The following is a 20,464-nucleotide window of genomic DNA, read 5'->3' on the forward strand; positions in this document are numbered from 1 at the left end:
GGGCAGCTGGCGCATCTTCAGGGACTAAGTCCTGGATGAAACCAGGGGGCAGCCAGCAGACCCAGCACCTTGCAGTAGGAAGGATACAAGGGTGTTTCCCATCAGAGCCTTCTGTTTGGAAGCTCAGCTTTCAAATGTCTGTATTTATGAGACTTAGTTTGGAGACCATAGAGGGGGACTCCAAGTCACCTTTAAAGGCAAGTCCAGCCCAGGACTTAAGCAGGGCCAAGGCCCCAGCGTGTTTGAAATCTGTTATTCCGAGCTTCACATCCCAGTCTCCAGCACTTGCTATGTAAATTTCTCACCAGAGAATGAAATCACTCTTTGGGGAAGCTGTGCGTGTTGGTTTGGTTACTTTATTTCTCACTCCTTCACTGCTAGGTGCCCTGGGGCTCAGGAATCTTCTGCACAGCCCTCAAACACAACTGGCTCTGAGGACAGTTATAAGGAATCGTGCTAAAATAGTGATTTTAAAGAGGGAGCTTAGGATAAATCGACATAGCTTAGAATAAGTGAAGATGTAAGATCCAATGCTTAGTTTTCCAGGTGCTTCTACAGCTAGCTTTGGAGAACAGCCTCAGTGAAAATGCAGAGAGTTTCCTGCTAAAAATAGAAGCAGCCTGCCAAGATGCAGCCAGCCAGCCAGACTGCAGCCTTCTCCCCCAAACATGGAGTTGTCAGTAAGCTAAAGCGCTGTGTGATTTTAATACACAGGTGTGCCGCAGCAGCCTCTGATATGAGAAGACCAATAGAAAAAATGCTTTGCTGTCGATAACTTAGAAGATGGCTTCTGGGATTTGCCTACTGGTTTTACTGAGGCTTTGCAGTGTGGGCACCACAGAGTGACTGTTCTGAATGCTGTCGGTAAGCTACGAAAAGGCTCTGGATTGGGAAAAGAAGAGGACTCAGAAAACCTGCTGCAAATAGGAAGATAATGATTTCAAATACTAAAAATCTTTATTGATCATTCTGCCCAATCAGGAAAATTTTTCTGTTGGTTCCTTATAAGTTTCCAGTTGCCTTTATAATGGTGTTTTATTCCTCACTCCCAAATCCAAAATGAGTTCAGTGTCTCCTCCCACTCAACCCTAAAACAAAATATAGCCAAGGATGGTCAGGTCTCCTGGTGCCAAGAACTGACCAGTTCTTCTCCTAGTTGCTATTCTAAGGAACAATTTCTAGAAGTTTATGACTGTCTTTAAAACTTGGAGGTTCCAGCCAATATCATTCAAACAAGCAGTTTGATTTATGAAAAATCAGTTTCTTCCTAGTTCTGGCAAATCAACAAACACTGCAGAATTGATCTGTGTTCTACAAGTTCTGACCTTGAAAGTTACGGCACATGGCGGAATGAGGCAAAATAGAAATAGCATTTTACAAAATGTTAGAGCGAGTCTGCTGACTCCTGATTTTAAATGTAGGTATTAGTTTCCAAGCATTCGATGTGAAGAAGCTTAGAGGTAAGAAGTCAAGTTTAATAGAAGCAGCAGCACTTCAGGGGATGTAGGAGCGAAGCTTACCTGAGCAAGAAGAGTTTCTGTGGGTGTGGGGTTCCCCTATGGAGCCCCCCTCTTTTATTTGTGGTGCTGGGGATTGAGCCCAGGTCCTTATGCATGCCAGGCAAGCTGGACCTCTGAGCTCACCCCAGTTCCCGGAGCCCCATTGTGAGGGGCATCTAATGTGCCTGTTAACTGCTCTTCCAAGTGCAAGCAGGCCCTCCTGCAGACCCCACCCCACAGGTACCCATCGCCACTGGGCAATCCCCATGTTAAATGACGAGGGCTTGGTGGAAGGTGAGGCGTGGCTGTGGGCTCCTTGGTGTTACACAGCTGTCCTTGTCACATCTGCTGAGTCACCTTTTCTCCAAACTGTCCCCAGAAACTTCTCCCGAAGTGGGTGTTTTGTGGCTAAGCTGAGCAGTCCGGTTACGCTGGATGTTCTTGCTTCTTTTTTGAAACGTGCTGACCTCATCTCATGTTTTCCACCTCAAATTTCAAGAGCCAGGTGGATGTTATTTTTTTTTTTGAAGTTCAAGTTCTATAAGTCTGTGAGTTCTTTTTAGCTGGAACTCAAAAAGAAAATAGGCAGGACTTTATAAAGGAGTGACTTTTTGAAAATGTTATTTCTGTATTTTTAACAGTTTGAATAGACATTTCAAAAGACTGCTTGGCTCCATGTTAGCAAGGAAGATCATAGAACGAAATCTTTCTTACAAATTAGGGTTTAACTAAAAAATGTCATAAAACACGGCTGCTCGGCTTCAGGTAGGGATCCCCTTTACCTTGAGGTAAAGGGGCAGAGCGGGTCTTATCTGCGTCCACCTCAGACGGGGAGGCCTCGCTGGAGTGCTGGCGGCCCAGGGCTTCCACCTTCTGGAGTCCGGGACCTCCGCCCCATTTCAGCTCAAACTGTCCCCAGTGGCCTTCTCCTGGTCTTATAACCTCCTCGCTGCTCCTGTGAACTCCTCCCTGTGGCTGCAACCCCACCTCTTCCTCTCCCTGCTATTTCTCCATGGAAGCCACTGGAGCCATGCCCTGGCCCTAGTTCTCTCAGGCTGTTGGCCTCTGCTCCCATCTCGCCACTGGACCTGGACTAGACGGTCAGGCCCCTTAACCGTCCTTCACAAGTGTTCTGCCTTCAGCATGGGCTTGAATCTCGGCGCCTGGCTTGACTCTGCCCACTGCCGGTTGTGTTCTGTGTGCTCTGTGTGTCTCTATGCATGTGCCCAGGGACGTGTGTTCTTCTTGATGCTGGGATTCCCGATGCTTGCGGAGAAGGACACTCAGTAACGTCCACCACTCTGCGCACAAATGACTTCACGCAGCCTCCTCCCGACTCGACGGTTCTTGCCGACAGACAGGACGGCTCTGCCCTGCTGTGTTACCTCTAGGTTCGCAGCTCACCTCTGAAGGCTAACTAGTGTCCCCCCTTCCTCAGAAGATGTGGGGATACAGACTACCCCCTCGGGGCCTCTCGCCCGACATCCCCACATTCTCAGCACCCCTCTTCTCTCCTCTCTTGCCAACAACTCAGAAGACAAAGGGCTTCTCTTCATTTTTCATCATTGGAAAGTCCTCAGCCATCATCTCCTTGAATCTGACTTCTGCCCCATCATCTCTCCCTTCTGTTTTGGAGACAATATATACAACCCACATGAGGGTCCTCTGAGCCCCCTCGGACCACATGTTCTCAACTGTTCTTTACACTCTGTTTCTTTCTGAAAGTTGGATGGTTCCTATTAGCTTTTCTTCCAGTTCTCTAATACTCTGCTCCACGCTATCTTAAAATCTATCATTTTATCTTTAGATATTATGATTTTTTTCCAATTCTAGATGCCTGTTTGATTCTATTTGGAACCTTAAATTCTTCAGTAAAATTCTCTGGAATTTTGTCTATTTTGTGATATTTCCCCTTCATTCTAAGAAACATGAGTTGAATTAAACTCCTTGTCTGCTGGCTTTACTACTTGGTTTATCTGTGATTCTGCTTTTATTGAATGTTTTTTCTCCTAATGATTAGTAATGGGGTCTTCTTCATTCACATGTATAATTATTTTTCCCTTCACATTATATCTAAAAGAAGGGCAGACACTGTAGCTACTGTTCTTTTCCGCAGAGAGTCTTATTCTCTCCTTGGTGAGGCAGAGAGGGTAAGAGAGTAAATCATCAGTGTGCTCGCCCCTGAGCCATGCTGGCTGCTGAGCTGGGCTGGCTGGAAGACCCACGTCCATCTGGCTCACCACTTTGCAACTTTTTGACTGAGAGCCCAGAACATTTTCATCTCGGCCCTGAAAGACTGCAGAAAACTCAGTTCTGCCCCCCGGAGGTTTTCTGTTTAGCTCTCGACCTTTGCATGGGTGTTAGTTGTCTATTTCTACATAACAGATCACTCTGAGTTTGAATGCTGAAAACAGCAAACATTTGTGATTTCAGTTTCTGCAGGTCAAGGTTTGGGAGCAATTTAGCCGGGCGATTTGGCTGAGGGTCTCAGGAAGCTCTGGGCATGCTTTTGGCCAGTGTCTGCCATCAAGCTGTGAATAGGGCTAGGCAGGAAGACCTGCTGCCAATCTGTCTCTTGGCCCTCAGTGGAGACTGCTTTGCTCTCTGGCTGCTGGCCAGAGACTCATTTCCACAAGGCCTCCCCACAGGGCACTGTGTGTCCTTGTGACGTGGAAGGTGGCTTTCCCCAGGATGAGTAATTCACAAGAGAGCAAAAGAAGTCACAATGCCATGGAACTCACTCAGGCTCAGAGCTCACGCCGTCATTTCTGCCACATCCTATTCATTAGAAGCAGTCACTTAGCAGAGGCCAGGGCGAGGAGAGGGGTCAGCGCTCCTGAAGGGGAGAACATTCAAGGATCCACAGATGCATTTGAAGAGCCCCACACCTCTGCATAGGTCTTCCCAGCTCTGGCAAGGGTCTTGGGGGAGGGCCCACCTGGTGTTAGAGGTCACAGGAGAAGGCAGGAGGATTCTCTTCACTGAGAGCTCTCCTGGCTCTCCCTACAGCAGTCCATTTGTCCGGATTCTGGGTCCTCTCCTTGAATTGAAACTCCCCCAGGGGAAACAGAACCATCTCCAAGGAGATGGAAGATGCCATCACCATGTCCACTCAGCCTGGCCTCCTGCACCTGGAATTGTCCAGCCTTCGCTGCCTCCCAGTTCTCTGATGCTTGAAGATGCGATTTTTTCATTTATCCCTCCTTTTGTGGTGGTTACTGTTAAGGGGAGCATTGGCCACCGTGCCTGCTCCATCTTGCCTAAAGCAGAAGTAGCACTCTCTTTGTAGGGAAAAAATGTCTCCGTTTTGTGTCCTGTTTCTGCCCCAGGACTGTGTGGTCCTGTCCACAATGTCCACACTCTTTCCTGTCTGTCTCCTTCAGCGTGGAGACATCTGTATGTCTCTGCTTTCCCCCCAAAACATTTTTAACCCTAACGTTTCCTTCAAGCCGCCCCCGCCCCTCCTTCAGCTTGCAGAGGGCTGCCCATGTCTTCTCCTCTCCCACCTCCGTCCCCTCCACTTTGGCTTCTGAAGACTCTTCCTAGTGTCCTTAAGTGACCTCAGGATGACAAAGTGCAGAAGCATCTTTTCAGTCTTCACCCCAAACGCCCAGCTGCTTCTGCCGATGCACACACCCCTCCATCCTTTCTTGGGTGTTCCTGTGGGGTGAGGTGGGCTTTTTAGCACATCTTTTGCCACCTACTCTGGTCTTTTGCTACTGGACAATCTCTCTTTGTTTCACTAAAACCCAGGGCTTCAACATCCACGTCTGCTTGAGTGACCCCGGATTTCCGTCTGTCATCTCTGACTCTCCCTTGGGCGACAGCCCCAGTTCCAAGCACCCATCAGACATCTCCATACGACTGGCTCATTATTACTCCGAATGCATGACTTTGATCTGGAATTTTAATTTTCATAACCTGCATTCATTTGCTTAATGGGGAACTTCTGGTGGGCTGGCAATGTCCTGTAGTATTGTTAAATAAATTCCAACAAAATCACTTCCAAAAACATCTTGCCCAGCAGCAACAGCATTGGAATCAACGGGCATCTTTCCACAGTGATGAAAACTACCCGTTACATTTATGCTATGGTTTTTAATGCTGGTCCTTTCCAAAACTCCTGTTGGAATTTCACTGCCATTGCAACAGTATTAAAATGGGGGGCCTTTAAAAGGGGATCAGGACTTCAGGGCTCCATGCTCATGAACAGATTAATCCTTTTATCATGAGTCGCCTTGTTACTGTCGGAGTGAACTGGCTCAATTCTGGTCCCTTTGTCTTCCTTTTCTCTTTTCCCTCCCCCTCTCTTGAACTTTCTGCAATGTGAAGCCTTCTTCCATGCAATAAGATCAAGAAGGCCCTCACCAGATGCCACACCTTGATCTTGGGCTTCTCAGCCTCAGGAACTATGAGACAGAATCTCATGTTCTTTATGAATTACCCAGTCTTGGGGATTTTGTTCTAGTAGCAGAAATATGCCAAGAGAGTCTGCCAAAACAAACAAACAACGACAAAAAAAACCAAGCAGAAGTGTGACTCAGTGTTCACACTGGGCTTAAAGCACACAGTCAAACAACTATGCACAAGTTCAGAGACTGACCATTTATTTAACAAATACTGGGAGCTGGGTATGAGGCACAGCACAGAGCAGTAAAATAATTCTTCCAAAGACATTAATTATGAATGACATTCTTCTTACTTTTGGTAATCCTTCTCCGTTTATGCTGGATTCGAATTTTTGAAATTGTGTAGAATCATTTAGAGTTGAGAATACTGAATAAAGCAAATCAGCCTCAGGTCTTCTCTACTAATGAAAGACAGGCTTTGAATAAATAATTTAGGCTGTATTTCTTGGATCATTTCTAAATGGTTCCTTAAGCCGTTCCAAAATGGCTGCGTGTGCTTTACCACCATGGAACTCAGCTCCTGGAGACTCAAGGTGACGACTTTTGAGGACGTAAACTTCATTTTGATACATAAATTCTACCACAGTCTCATTATCTCTTTTTCACACCTTGCTCTGAAAGCCTGTTTAAACACCTTGTGAAGAGGGGACAGATCCTTCTCTTAGCGAGACTGGAATATTCAGGCAAGAAGAAAGAGACTCAGCCTCCTTCTTGCCGTGACCTCCTGAGAATTAGCATGGTTGAAATGATAGGTCCCTCTCCTGCCTCAGGCTAGGAACCTTCCTGCATTTTAGATTAGGTTTTCTGTGCCTCTAACACAAGCATATCTTTGGAGAGATAAATTACATTTAGAAGCTGCATTTTTATTTTGATGATATATTGTTGATTGACTTTGTACTCAATTTAATAGAGTAATCATCTTGCTCCCCAGCGGCTCTGACACGCTCAGTGCCCTAGGCTGCAAGCCAGAGACAACATCCCGTGTAAGAAAGTTATGGAGAGCTCTTTACCCAGGAAAGCCAGATAATAGATGCCCTGCTCCGCCCCCTCCAGCTGTTTTCATTTTCCTCTGGGCTCCAGAGTTAATGAATTATCTTTTCCAAAAGAGCAATTCCAGCTCATACAAACTGATGTGTCCTCAATGGACAAAATAGGTTTTTGGGTTGCCATAGGCCAGGCATGGCCTTGGAGGTATGGTCAGGGTTACACATTTAGCTTTTCAAAATCTAATCTCTCTCTCTCTCTCTCTCTCTCTGTAGGTTGTAATTAAGACTTCCGGGACATCTCATCTACAGCACTGGGCTTTCCAGCTCCACAGGGCCTCACTATTGACAGCACACATTCTGTAGAGGTGAACTTACCGGAGGTGAGAGAGTGACCCTGTATTATGGTTTGGGCATGAGGTGTCCCCCCAAAGCCCACATGTGAGGCAATGCAAGAATGCACAGAGGTGAGATGATTAGATCATGAGGGCTGAGACCCAATCCGGGGATTAATCTACCGATAGAGATGAACTGGGTGGTAGCTGTAGGCAGGGAGGGGTGGCTGGAGGAAGTGGGTCACGGGGGTGTGCCTTTGGAGCGTATGTTTGTCCCTGGCCCCTCTCTCTGTGCTTCCTGGCTGTCAGGAACTGAGAACCCGTCCTCCACTGTGCCCTTCAACTGTGGTTCTGCCTCACCTTGGGCCTGGGCCCAGAGCATGGACTTGGCTGACCATGGACTGAACCTCTGAAACCATAAGCCAAAATAAGCTGTTCCTCCTCTAAGCTGCCCTGGTCAGTCCCAGGGTCACAGGGATGAAAAGCTGACTCACGCTCCCTGCTGGGCCTGGGGTACAAATCTTTGATCTGGCCTTCTGCCTTCTTTTTTACAGGAGTGTTTGTCAAGCTTGACTTTTTCCCTTTGGAAAGGAAAAGCCATCTTCTGGATCCTTGAGACAAACACCAAAGTTAAGTGCTGCCATTTTTGATTGTTGCATCAGTCCATTTCATGTTGCTAATAACACAGTGCCACAGCTGGGTAAGTTATAAGCAGTTGGATCACAGTTCTGGAATGGCATTTAGTGACAGCTTCCTGCTGGCAGAGAGCATGCTGGTGTGTGTGGGTCTCCACTGGTTTCTCTGCTTCCTGTAAGGCCATCCGGGGTGGGGGTGGTGGCTGCAGCCTAATGACTTTATTTCATCCTAAGCTCCTCCAAAATTCCTGCCTCCACATACATGGTGGAATCATTTTTGCCTTCTTAAACCTCATCGTGGAGATTAAGTTTCAACAAGAAGCCTGGGGGACCCTCAAGCCACACCTGAACCACAACAGTGGTCAGTCATCTGGGCTCACAACATAAATCCAGAGGCAAACGTGAGCACCCAGGTATCCAGAGTGTGCTTGTGATTTTAAAGGTTAATATCAAAGTAAAAACTCACAGTGTAAAATTGCACATTGTGCTAGGACTTGAGGGTTCCCTGAAAATTCAGTCTCTGGATGGATAAAACGCAATGATGACAAAGAGTAGTTTATTTCTCTCCTGAGTGAGGACGTTGGGTTCACTGTCTTAGTGCTAAAATGTCTGCATCAAAGATTAGTCTTGTTCTCAAACTCAAGCATCCAGAAAAGCACCCTTCTTTCATGTTTATATCCTAAGCCCCCTTATGATGGTGGGGTCATCTAACATAAGCACAGCTTCTTCCGGCAGCCCGGGCCTGCTTCCCACCTCCCTGTAGTGGTGTGTGAATGCAGGGGTGATAGTTTAGAAAGAGCCACATCCTGAACAGGGTGGCCTGTTCTGTCCTTAGGCCTTGTGTTAGTCCCTTCTTGGCTGATGCAACAGAATTCCCCAGACTGGGCAATTAAGGATAAAAAGAAGTTTATTTCTCACAATTCTGGAGGCCAGGAAGTCCAACACCAAGGAGCAGAGGTGTGGAGAGGGTTTCCTTGCTGTGTCTTACGTGGTGGAAGAGCAGCCACGTGTGACTCGGGTGGCTCTTTTCACCAATGCCATCATGGAGGCCCCATCTGATGACCCTATCTAGCCTAAATACCTCCCAAATGCTCAGCTTCCAAACACCATCAACATGACACTAGGGACTAAGACTCCAATGCATGAACGTTGGGGGACACTTCAAGTCATGGCAAATGTCAAGGTCCGTTTCTCTGAGCTTCTGAGACACGCAAGGTCTCATTAGATCAAGCATCCCTGACCCACCTAGACCTTTCTAGGTCTGCTCAGCAGACTGCTTGCCACTTCCTTCAGCATCCTGCAAGTGAGGAAGGGGTGATCTCCGGGAACTACATGGGGCTGGGCAGCCATCACTCCCACCCTCCTGCCTGGTACCGTCCAGGGTGGGTGGAAGCCTCTGCTCTTGGAACCCCCTGCTGTTCCAGGTGGGAGGGTCACGTATCATCTTTACCTTGCATTAGGGTTTTTCAGAGAAGCAGAACCAATGGGAAGCACCTGTGGCCACATCTCCCTTCCTGTGAATTCCTACCTACGTGTAGATATATACTATTAGGGACTGAGTGTGTCCTGGTGGAGGCTGCTATAGGCAGGAAATTCAGGTGAGCATTATCATTACAGTCCTGAGATCAAGTTCTACAGGCCAGAAACGCAGCCAGGACTTTTATGTCATCATCTTGAGAAGTCCTTCCTCTTTGCTCTTAAGGCCTTCAACTGATTGAATGGGGCCTACCCATCCTAGGAGGCCAATTTTTCTTATTTAAAGTGTGCTGTTTTAAATGCTGATCACATCTACAAAATGCCTTCACAGTGGCTGGTGCGTAACCACACGACTGGGTGCTGTGGCCCAACCAAGTCAACACGTGACACTACCCCCCCCCATCAACCTGCATGACTCGGCCCCAGATGACAGGAGCAGTCTGGGTGCAGTGTCTCGTCTCGACACCCCTGACCCATGACTGTCGGGATTCCTTCCTGTGCTCCCTCACTTCAGGCTGAGACGTCTAAACGTTCCTCTACAGAGCAGGACCACGGGCCTCACCTTCTCTTATGTTCTTCAAGACTATTGTTCAGGGCATAAAATGTCCTTCCCCTGGCCCTTCAGGATCCTGGCGTCTACAAGTCACATGGCTTCTTCTTCTTTTTTTTAATAAACTGGTTTCTCCAGTGAATTCCAAAGGTCTCTGTAAACTCAGAAGCTGGGCATTGGTGCCGGGGTTCTGTATGTCGTCCCTTCCCCAGGAAGGGCTCCTGGAGAATCTTGGCTGCCAGCAGACACGAGGAGCCACAGTCAGAGGACGAGTCACTGCAATGACACATGGGGGCCACCTCACGGCCATGTGCCAACTGCATCTTTGTGATGGCAAACGACTACTTCGTGGGAGAGTCTGTGCCACAAGATTACACCTATGCTCTTCACCAGGACCAGAGCCACCGTCACCAGCACCTCACCTGGCTTTGACCACTATCTTCGTCTGCTTGGGCTGCTACAGCAAAACACCACTCACCAGATGGTTTACCAGCAATCGAATCCATTACGGTTCTGGGGGATGGAAGTTTGAGGTGCAGACTGGTACCTTTGCACCTGGTGGGAGCATCTTCTCACTGTGACCCCCCCACACTGAGGGAGAGGCACGGGGTCCCTCTGGGCACCAATCCCATTCTTGAGAGCTGTTCCTCCACAACCTAGCCACCTCCTGAAGAGCCTGCTTCCGTACACCCCTGACTTAGGGTTGGGTCTCAGCTCATGGACTCAAGGTGGGGCCCTGGCCGCCATTCCTTGGCTCTGGCATCTGGGACTCCCTCATGGTCTCCTTTCACTGAGAAGTTGTTGGATGCAGCTAAGGGAAATTTCTAGCTTCCCCTCAAGTCTGAAGGGAAATCAGGATTCATCTCCTGCAATAAGAGTGACATTTCTTGGCTGGCCCTGTCCTTTTGGGTGGTTGGGTGCTTTCATGACCTCCAGAGCCAAGGGCTTACAGATTTGCACTTTTCTGTTCATAAGCCCTTTCCTGTGGTTTGACTCTAAGCCAAAAACCCATCTATTATGTCACTTAGATCAATTATTATAATTACGTTCTGAAAAATAAGACTTTCTCAGTACGGACACAGAATGAGGACTGAGCTGCATCCTGATTCAGTGAGCCCTGTGTGCCCTTGAAAGGAGCCTCCAGCTTGTCTCAGGAAAATCGGGTTTTGTGGAATAAGGCATGTCTTTAATGGCTGATTAAGACCTATACAAATCCAGGCTTTCAGTCTCCATTCAAAGGTGCATCAGCTGAACCAGTGTCAAGAAGGCCCTCGATTTTTCCTGTTGACTGAGGGAGTGTGTGTCAGTGATAAGCAAGCTCATGTGAAGTGGGAGACAGTCACTGGGCCACAGCGGGGACACGGTCTGTGGGGCCCAAACTGCTTGACATTACTGACCTGGGTGTGATCACATCCAGGATTCCTGGGGAGTGTCAGAAGTTCTAGGGTGAATGCAAAAGCCACTTCTGCTGATTGAAGCAGCGAGGAAGCTTCCAGAAGTAAAGGGAGGTTTAGAGGACCTTGCTCAGAGAAAGGGCAGTGACCGAGGCAAGGGCAGCAGCAGGTATGAGGCCAAGGGCTGGGCGTCCTTGTTGGCACTGTGGCCTCTGCTGTTGTCCAATGCCAGCACTGACACACTAGGCAGAGGTCCCCACCCCAGACTTCTGTGCCCAGTGGTTTCTCCACCCCCGGTACCCCCTCCTGCAGCCTCTCCCCGCCTGCCTCCAGCTCCACCCAGCTAATCCATTCAAACAACAGGGACTGATGGGTCACAGCCCTCACGGTCCAGCCACTTCACCTCTGAACATTCCTGCACTAGCAGGAGTCTTGAGGGACTCCTTGTATCCACACCACAACAGTGGCAGGACCAGCTGTCCACGGCCAGCACTCGGTAACAAAAGCTGAAGCCTGGACATCCATCTCTCTGCGTTTTCAACGCCGTCCATCTGCCTCTTTCCACCCCCACTTGATTTCTCGTTTTATTTGTTCTTCTCTTTCAGTGCCACAGGGTCCTCTATTTTTTTTTGGGTCAACTAATGTGCACCAAAGTCGTCAAGGCTGAGAGTGGCTGAGACGCCAGCTCTGCAGAGCTCGTAGTGTCCGTGCCGTGGACTCACCAGGATCTTGAAGTCGGCAAGGCTGAACGGGTGCGTCTCAGAGGAGACGCCTACCTGCAGGTGGAGTGACCAGCGCTCATTCATTGCCGCTCTGCGCAATGATGCTCCCTCTGCTCTGTATCCATGGCCTTAATGACCACAGCTCCTTGAGATAGGTGTCGTTATCATTTCCACCCCAAGTTTCCGATGGGAAAACTGAGGCTTGGCCTTGACCCTGCTCTGAATGACCCCTGTGCTCACTCCAACCCAGCTGCACTGTTCCCTGCAGCTCCTGCCACGGCCACCCCCTCGGGGGTGCAAAGGCGGCTGGCGGAGCGCTGGGCGGGGGCGCTCATCTTCCAATGTGCTTGGAGCCCTTGGAGCCAAGGACTATTCTTACCCTTGAAGGAGTCTGTGGCTGTTGCTGGGCTAGTTGCTGATACACAGTGCCTGGCTGGTTTGAGTTAAACCAATCTGCGCTGGACCCAACTGCAGCTCCTGGGACCTCCCAGTGACTTCAGTGAGGAATCTGTGCCCAGCAGGCCTGGAGCCCAGGAGCCAGGAGGCTCTGATCTCAGGTCTGCAATTAACTATGCAAATCAGCAGCCCTAACTATGTAGCTTCCTCCGCAGACGGGGAGAAAACATCTGTTCCTAGGTTTGCTGTGACATCGGAGGGCACTCGGGGGAAGGTGCCAGCTCACAGTAGGCCCACTGTAAATGGCCACTGTTGTGCTCTAGAGAGGAGAAAACCATAACCTACATTCCTGGCCACAAAGCCAAGACACAGCTTTTCACTGATTGCGCCCCAAAGTAAACCAGGAGGAGGGTCCTCTGCGGTCACTGACCTTTCCTCCACTGGCCATTGGAAAGGTTTTCTCCTGATCTTTTCTGGACGGCTTCATTAAAAAGACACCCAGCATGGCTCCTTTTAAAAGATGAATCACAGAAACTATGACCTTTGTGTTCTAAAGCGGCTTTTATCTGGTGAAAACAAAATATTCAAAATGCCCTGAAATGCTTTCAAGGGGGGGAGATTTTCCAGAGCCCGTGACCAAGGAGGAGGGCCTTTTAATTGATGGAGCGCTGGCTCCCCTGAAAGATCAAGCTCAGAGATAATTTGTGTCAAACAAATCTGCATTTAAAGAGTTGGATTCTGTGATTTCCTTCTTTTTGAGAACACCAGGGAGACTTTATCTTTTTGAGGAAAGTGGCCCCTCTGGTAACATCTCTCCACCCCCAGCGTCTATGGGGCTTTGATACAGAGGGTGATTCTCCTGGGCCAGGGCCTCTGCCCTGGGAAACGGATTAGCTTCAGAGATGGGCAAAAGCCGATAAAGAGTCCCAAAGCAGCAAGGGGTAAGTGTTGGGTCCTGCATTTCAGGTCGCTGAAGTCGATTTTGCAGTGTTGGTGTGACATGGTTTTGCTGATCCCCTGTGCTGAGTCTCCAGGAGTGCCAGGGTGAGCCCAGGGCACTTGCCCATGGTGGCCAAGGCACACACAAGAATCATGGAGGGGTGTGGGTCTGAGGGTATCTCTGGACACCGTGGTAGACATGGCTCCCTCTCTGGGTCGCCCCGCCATGCCACCCTTTCTCTGGCACACATTTGTGTTGCAATACCCTTTCTGTTCCTGGCTTCCCTGGGCACAGAGTTCCTCTGCAGCCTCCGCTTTGAGCTGATTTCTGGTATGAACTTTGTGTTGGGGGTTTTCTATTCCACTCAGTCACCAATGTCTGTGCAAATATTCAGATTTATTTTTGGTTAGTGTGTAGATTTACCCGATAGAATGTTGACTCTGTGTGTGTGCGTGTGTGTGTGGTTCTGGTTCATCTGGGATTTTCCAGCCACATACAAGCACAGATAGCCTGAGGTCTGGCCTAGAAACCTGCATCTGGCCAAAGGCATAAGCTCTGGAATATTCCCTGCTCTCAGCCATCTCTACTCTGGAGCCACCCCTTTAGCAAGCAGCAGACTCATGAGCTGTGTCCCCAGAACAGGGTCAGCTCCGTCTCAATCCTCAGTGTCTCTGTCCTGGGGCAGCCCGCCGAGGCAGGGAGGTATAGCTGAACACCCAGAGCTCTCCTGACCTGAAGGCCTTCCTCTGTGACCTGCCACCACTGGGAAGCACACACAATCAACGTCGGACTGAAGGAAACCTCAGCAGCCTGAAGTGCTCTTGGCTCCAGGTAGCTCAGAGCCAGGAAGTGCTGGCTTACTTTATTCTATTCTTTATTTTCTGCCGCGAGCTCATAGCTGCTCCTTTAAATTACTTCCCCCAAGTCCTGGTGATGGTCTGTGGATAAACAGAAATGCCCTTGAACTGAGTTTGTGGGGCAGCGTCACAGGAAGGACGAGCGCCGGTCAGGGCTGTGTGTTCTGCAGCGTCTCATTAGGAAAACCTCCCAGAGTCCCCGCAGGGTCTCCCAGGGACCTGGATCTGTGCTCAAGGCCTCGACTGCACATCCGAGATGGCCAGCGGGTGAGTCATTAGGACCTCAGAGGAGCCACAGGCACCAGCTCTTGGGGAAATGGGTGACGTGGGTGCAGCGTGCCAGACACACGGTGTCCAGTGGTGGCCTCTGTGTCGTCTGCCTCTTTCCAGCCTGTGACTGCTACGGGGCTCTGATGTCCCCCACAGGTTCCTAAGGTCCAGGCCTGAAGGCGCACTGTTCTGCCAGCTGCTATGTTTGGGAAATCCATGTCCACCAGCTTTGGAGAGGCTGAGACCTGCGTGTTCAGGTGCGGTTTCTAAAACCACAAACTGTCAAGACACAAGGTCCGTGCCCTGGTGGCAGGCAGGTCCCCCGCGCTGAGGGGAAGCTGAGGTGGTCAGGGGTGTTCTCCGCTGGCCCCAAGACCAGGGAGGTGGCTCACAACAGCACGTGTCATTCTTCCCTAGTTCCAGAGGCCAGGAGCGCAGGACATAGGCAGGGCCCACTCCCGGGGCTCGTGGGCGCTTCCCTCCAGCGCCAGAGCCCAGTTTTGGGCGGCCTCCTCTGCGCCTCTCAGATCTCCCTCTGTCTTGCTCTTGGATAGGGGTCAGCGCACTCAGGGCCCACCCCGAATCCCGATGACGTCACCCCGCGTTCCCTATCTGAACTACCTCTGCCAAGGCCCTCTGTCCACAGGGCCACGCCCACAGGCTCCCACCACGTGGCAGAGAAAGGCTGGGGTGCTGCCCTCACATTCCAGCGGGGTTTGTTAAGGAGTCGGAGCTGCACCAGCAGGTGCGTCTCTGTGTTGGCGTCACCCACGTCCCCCCACCCCCAGTATACGATTTGGATCTTAAGTCACGTACTACAGGATTGTCCCCAGCCCCTGGCACTGTTGGGAGGTGGCAGAAGGTGTAGGAGGTGGGGCTTGTGGGAGGAAGTTAGAATATGGGGGTGTGCCCCTGAAGGAAATACTGAGACCCTGGCCCCTTTGTGTCTCTCTTTGCTCCCAGCTGCCATGAGACTTCTTCTGCTATGTGCTCACCATGATGTCTGCCTTGCAAAAGCCCCCACAGGGCAATGGGCCAAGCAACCATAGATTAAAACCTTTGAATCCGTGAACTCCAATAAACCTTTCCTCCTTTTAAGTTGATTATCGCAGGTATGTTGTCACAGCAATGGAAATCTAACCAACACACTAAGCTAATGTTTCGAAATTCCCTGCATGGTGGCTAGAAGGTGGCCCTTGGTAGAGTTCTGGAATTGTTAATATTCGCAAATAAAAATAGAAACCTGAAGATAAATACTTGAATGAAGCAGGAGTACTGTGTCAGCCCACTTCGTGCTGCTATAACAAAATACCACAGATGTGGGTATTTATCAACAATGAAAGTTTATTGATTCTTCAGCTCCCTTTATCCACAGGATCCTTGACCTGTACTTTTACTCCTGTGGGTGCCATCTTCCCTAGCAAGAATCAATCACATAACAGTACAATTCCTTTCCTATTTTCCAGGATACTAGAGTACATTTGACAAGAAAAGAGACCCCTCTCTTTGGAGGAAGACTAAAGTTCAAGCTAGGTCATTGTCTTGGCCCTGGGGAAGTCACTTCCCTTCTCTTAGCCCCAGTTCCCCATCCTCAGTGTGGAGAGTCCCACCTGTGACATGGAGGCAGCGCAGGAGCCACACATCAGCCCCTGCACACGACTGGTGGTTGTCATTATGATCATGGGGCTGGTTCCCGTGACATATCAGTATGAAACTTTCTTGAGAAAGTACGACAGTGGATCAGTTGCATGTATTTGAGAAGATGAGAGGCCTCCGGAGTTGGCCACAGTCTAAATTGTGAAGAAGGAATTCCAAACCCCCCTGCTTCCTCGTCATGCCTGCCTTCAGAGTGGCCTGCAGGTGAAGTCCCGTGTGTCCCCCACACTTCATTAGCTCACACATTGGCCCCCAAAGATGGGGCAAGTCCCTCTCCCTGGGACCTGGATAGGAGTGCCTGTGGCCGACCCCATTCATGCCCTGGCCGTCACCCCCCCATCCTTTCTCCTTTCTCCCTGGTTTCCTTCACAGGCGCCTCCCAGAACAAGGCACATTAGTCAGAGGCAGATGGAAAGGCCTCAGTGGTCACGGCCTCAGAGCTCCCTCGAGAAATCGGGCCCTTTCCCAGGGGTTTCCAAGTTTAATTTCTCTTATTCAATCTTCTTGCCGTCTAAACCTGCTGGCAGGCGATAAATTTCCTGTGCACAGAGGTTCTGCTGGCAGAGGTAATTTTTGGAGCTATAAAAACCTTGGCACAGTCGGAGAAACACTCTGGTGGTCCCAGCCCAGCTCCAAGTGACTGCTCCATTAAGTCCCTGACCCCAGAGACTGCTACCAGGAAGTCAAAATCCAAAAGAAATAGACATTCCAGTCCCCCGTCCTCTTCCGGTAGATGAATACAATCCTTCCTCTTACTTTGGGCTGAAAAGACTAACTGTGAAGAGTCAGAAGTTTCTGTTGTTGATGCTCCTTAAGAGAAGCCAGTTCTCCCAAATCGTCAAGTGCTCTGTTTGTAGAACAAATGGAGTTTTAATGGCCTGTGGTGTCGTTTGAATATTCATGCTAATAGGTATTTTCCACTTAGCAGATAAGTACTCACAACCAAGAATTAATTCCATAGCTGGCGGTTGTTATAGGCAACTAATTCACATTGATTGTTGACTAGAAGAAGCAAATTGCCACATCCATTAGGGACAATAAAGCTATCTTTTCCCTTTACCTGCAACAGTCAGTGGGCACCTCCTCCTACACCTGCTGAGCACCAAATGCCTTCCAAATGTGTTTTTTTCCAACCATTAAGTGCACCGTTTTCCATGAACATGACTCATTACAACAGTGGAATCCAATATGGAAAACTTAGACTGAGTGTAAAACGTTGAGTACTCAGAGCACATTTGAGTAGGTTCTCCTGGTAAGAAAGAGGTCACGCAGAGGGCCCAGCACGTCTGTAAGTCACCATTGTGTAGATCAGAAATGGTTGCCCTTGAGCTCAGTCAAGTCTGTAGGCTTCAAGACCCAGAGAGCTGACTGGGGCAGGAGGACAGCTGCTCTTCCTGCCTCACTGGACACACCAGAGAGGATTCTCAAGGAGACAAGGTTGGCCTGCGACGTCCCAGTCCTCATGCAGGACCATAGGAATCCTGTCTTTCCTTCAGCATGGACAGGTGAGAGTCCTTTGAGCCCAACTAAAGCCAGTGCCCTTTCTGAGAGCCATTCCTGCAGGGTCCACGGTGGTTCTTTGCGGCAGAGTGACAGTCTTAAACACGCCCACCTGGACTCAGAGCCAGGGTACAAGAGTCTCAGGCCCTCTTCTGCCACTACGTAGTTTTGTGAGCCTCTGTGTCTTCTAATGACTCTGGGCCTCAATGTGCTCCTAGCAGAACGATAGGATGTTGGACTAGACCATGCTGAGGGTCCGTTTCTACTTGATCCTCACGGAGACAACAGTGCTCTCCATCAGTGAAAATTTATAGTACTCCAAGGCTTGAAAAAACAAAAGAAAGAAAAGAAAAGGAAAGAAAGAAAAAGAAAGAAAGAAAAAGAAAGCGACGAACAGTGCTCTAGGCGTTCAATGGCAACTGGAATGTTCTAGACATGGAAATATATTTTATGTTTCCAGTGTAACAATGCTCTCCCCAAAACTCAGCTGTCCATCAACTCTTCTACCTCTGTCTCCAGGTGTACCTCTTTGGAATCAGTGTTTACAGATTTCTCCAGAACGTTCTCTTGCTGTCTGTGAGAAGACCCTTCCTATGGGGTGAGTCGCTGTCCTGCCCTAAGTAGCCATGGTAGGTCTGCTCGGTAAGTGTGTCTTCTCTCCACATGATGCTTGTGTTGTGAGTGTGCCATTGCTCACTGTTACATTCCCACTGTCCGCACCTGGTAGGTGATAAGTATGTATTTATTAAATGAATAACGAGATAAATGAATGTGACCTTCATGCAGGCTGCATGCTGGCCCTCAAGTACTGGACACGAATCCCTGATCTGCTGTTATCAGAAGGAGACATCTTTGTGATGCAGAAACCTCCACTTTCATCTTACTAGTACCTCCCTTAGGTTAAAGGAGAGACTGTTTAGGGGACCGGCTCTGAGAACCCAGTCTCCTAGGAGGTGCCCCTCCGGTTGGGAGCTTTGTTCTCCAGGCCTTTCCCGCTGCCACAGAGGCAGCCTGGAATTTGTGGAACCGAGAGAAGCATTTCACAGGATCCAGCGGGCGAGGGGCAGACTCAAGCATCGCTCTCACCCCGACAGCAGGCATCTTTAGAGGTGTCTGTGCCGGGACCCTGCCTTGCTGGGGAGGGAAACATGGTTAAGATTGGTTTCTTATTTTCAAAGGGGCCACATGGCCTTTGTGCTCAGCCGCTCCGTCTTTAACTCCCAACACTGCGTCCACCTCTGTGGCGGTGGTGGTGGGGGCTCTGTGAAGAGTGACCAGCAATTGTCCCTGCTTTCTGCACCTGCCCACTGTGTGCTCACCAGGTGGGGTCCAGGAACACGTTCTCCTTGGCAACAGGCCTTGCTTCCCTCACTCTCACACTGTTGGCTGAGACACCCCAGGGAAAGAAGGACGAGGGGCACGGGTCTGGAACACGCTCAGTGTCCACAGAAGAACCGTGCAGCTAGGATAACAGGCCTCCCACCCACCATCGCCAGCCACCCTGGAGCTCGGTGAGAGGGAGCCATCTGAGAGGGCCAGAGCCTGGCCACCCTCTCGCCAGGCAGCACCACCCAGCCCTTGGCACCACGGCCTGCCCGTCCCCTACCAGCTCACGGCCATCTTCCTCCCTCCCTGGCTCCCTGCCTTCTTTCCTCTCTCCCCCTTGCTGTCTCAGTTCCCCCCTCCCTTCTTCCTCATTCTCTGAAACCAAGGCCACAGAGATGTAGGAGGAACCCACTGCTTTCTGCCCAGAGCTACCCGCCGGCATCTCCCCAACCTGCAGGTCACCTGCTGGGATTTCCCAGAATCCCCGGGGTTCCCTCTGATCTTGCTTTTCCCAATAAAGTCACTTTGTGAAACATCAGTAGCTGAATTTCTTGAATGCTTGTAAAACTTCTCATAAATAAATTCATAAGTCATAAAAATAATGTTATTTCTAAATATGTTTCATGATTTTGGTTTGGGAAATACATATTTTAGAAAGTACACAAAGAGACATATTTAAATTGAACAGCGGGAGAAACAAGTTAGAGAATGAAAACTCAGGCTCTAAATAAGACCGAGGATGTGGTGAAGGGTGGTTCAAAGGCGTCTGACACTCTGTCACAGTGGTGTGTTCCTAACATCACCCAACGGGGAGTGACTTGCAAGTGGCCCATGTCACAGCACGGTCAGGCCAGTCCTGCCTCTCTAGAAGGAGCTCTGAAGCTCCCCACCCACACCACACACACACCCACACACCCACTGCACACCCACACACAGAATGCTCACACCCACGGCATACCCACACACACAGTGCACACACCCACTGCACACCCACACACACAGTGCACACACCCACTGCACACACATACTGTACAAGTACTCATAGACATCAGACACACACCATACCACAGCACACATGCCATATACACACACCACAAATATATACACAGCATGCAAACACATATCTACCACACACAGGACATATGTACCCACTACACAAACCACACACACAATACACACACCGATACTCCCCACACACAAGCAGCACACACACACATGCACATACACACAGACACCATACACCCATCATACACACAACACACCTACACACATGCCGTATATACACAACACACACACAACCACACTTCAAAGCCCCCTGAACTCTGACTTCTCCGAGGCCTGGAACATGACTGGGTCCCTCTGACAGCAGGCGTCCTGTACAGTTCCACTGCTCTTGAGCTGAATGGTGAGCACAATTCAAGTTCCAGAGAAGGGTCTGGGTGGGAATGGTGGAGAAAGCCCCTGGACACCGTGACCACCTTGCTACAGAGCCACAGCTGAGTGGCAGCTCATGGCC

At 49.7% G+C, this 20,464-nt stretch overlaps 1 long non-coding RNA gene across 3 annotated transcripts; it reads left to right on the top strand.

Moving 5' to 3' along the window:
- The first annotated feature begins 13,589 nt into the window (after positions 1-13,589).
- Positions 13,590-19,462, top strand: LOC124089172 (uncharacterized). Of its 3 annotated transcripts, none has more exons than XR_006850640.2 (6): positions 13,590-14,463; positions 14,623-14,723; positions 15,430-15,578; positions 15,933-16,326; positions 18,142-18,220; positions 18,409-19,462. It is a non-coding gene; the product is annotated as an uncharacterized LOC124089172 (long non-coding RNA). The 3 variants fall into 3 exon arrangements; XR_009226217.1 differs by having other exon boundaries at positions 13,591-14,170; positions 14,391-14,463; positions 18,142-19,462; XR_009226216.1 differs by having other exon boundaries at positions 13,592-14,463; positions 18,142-19,462.
- The last annotated feature ends 1,002 nt before the right edge of the window (positions 19,463-20,464 follow it).

Source organism: Marmota monax, unplaced genomic scaffold, assembly GCF_021218885.2.
Source record: "Marmota monax isolate L192 unplaced genomic scaffold, Marmota_monax_Labrador192_F-V1.1 WCK01_AAM20220418_F8-fsc00125, whole genome shotgun sequence".
NCBI lineage: Eukaryota > Metazoa > Chordata > Mammalia > Rodentia > Sciuridae > Marmota > Marmota monax.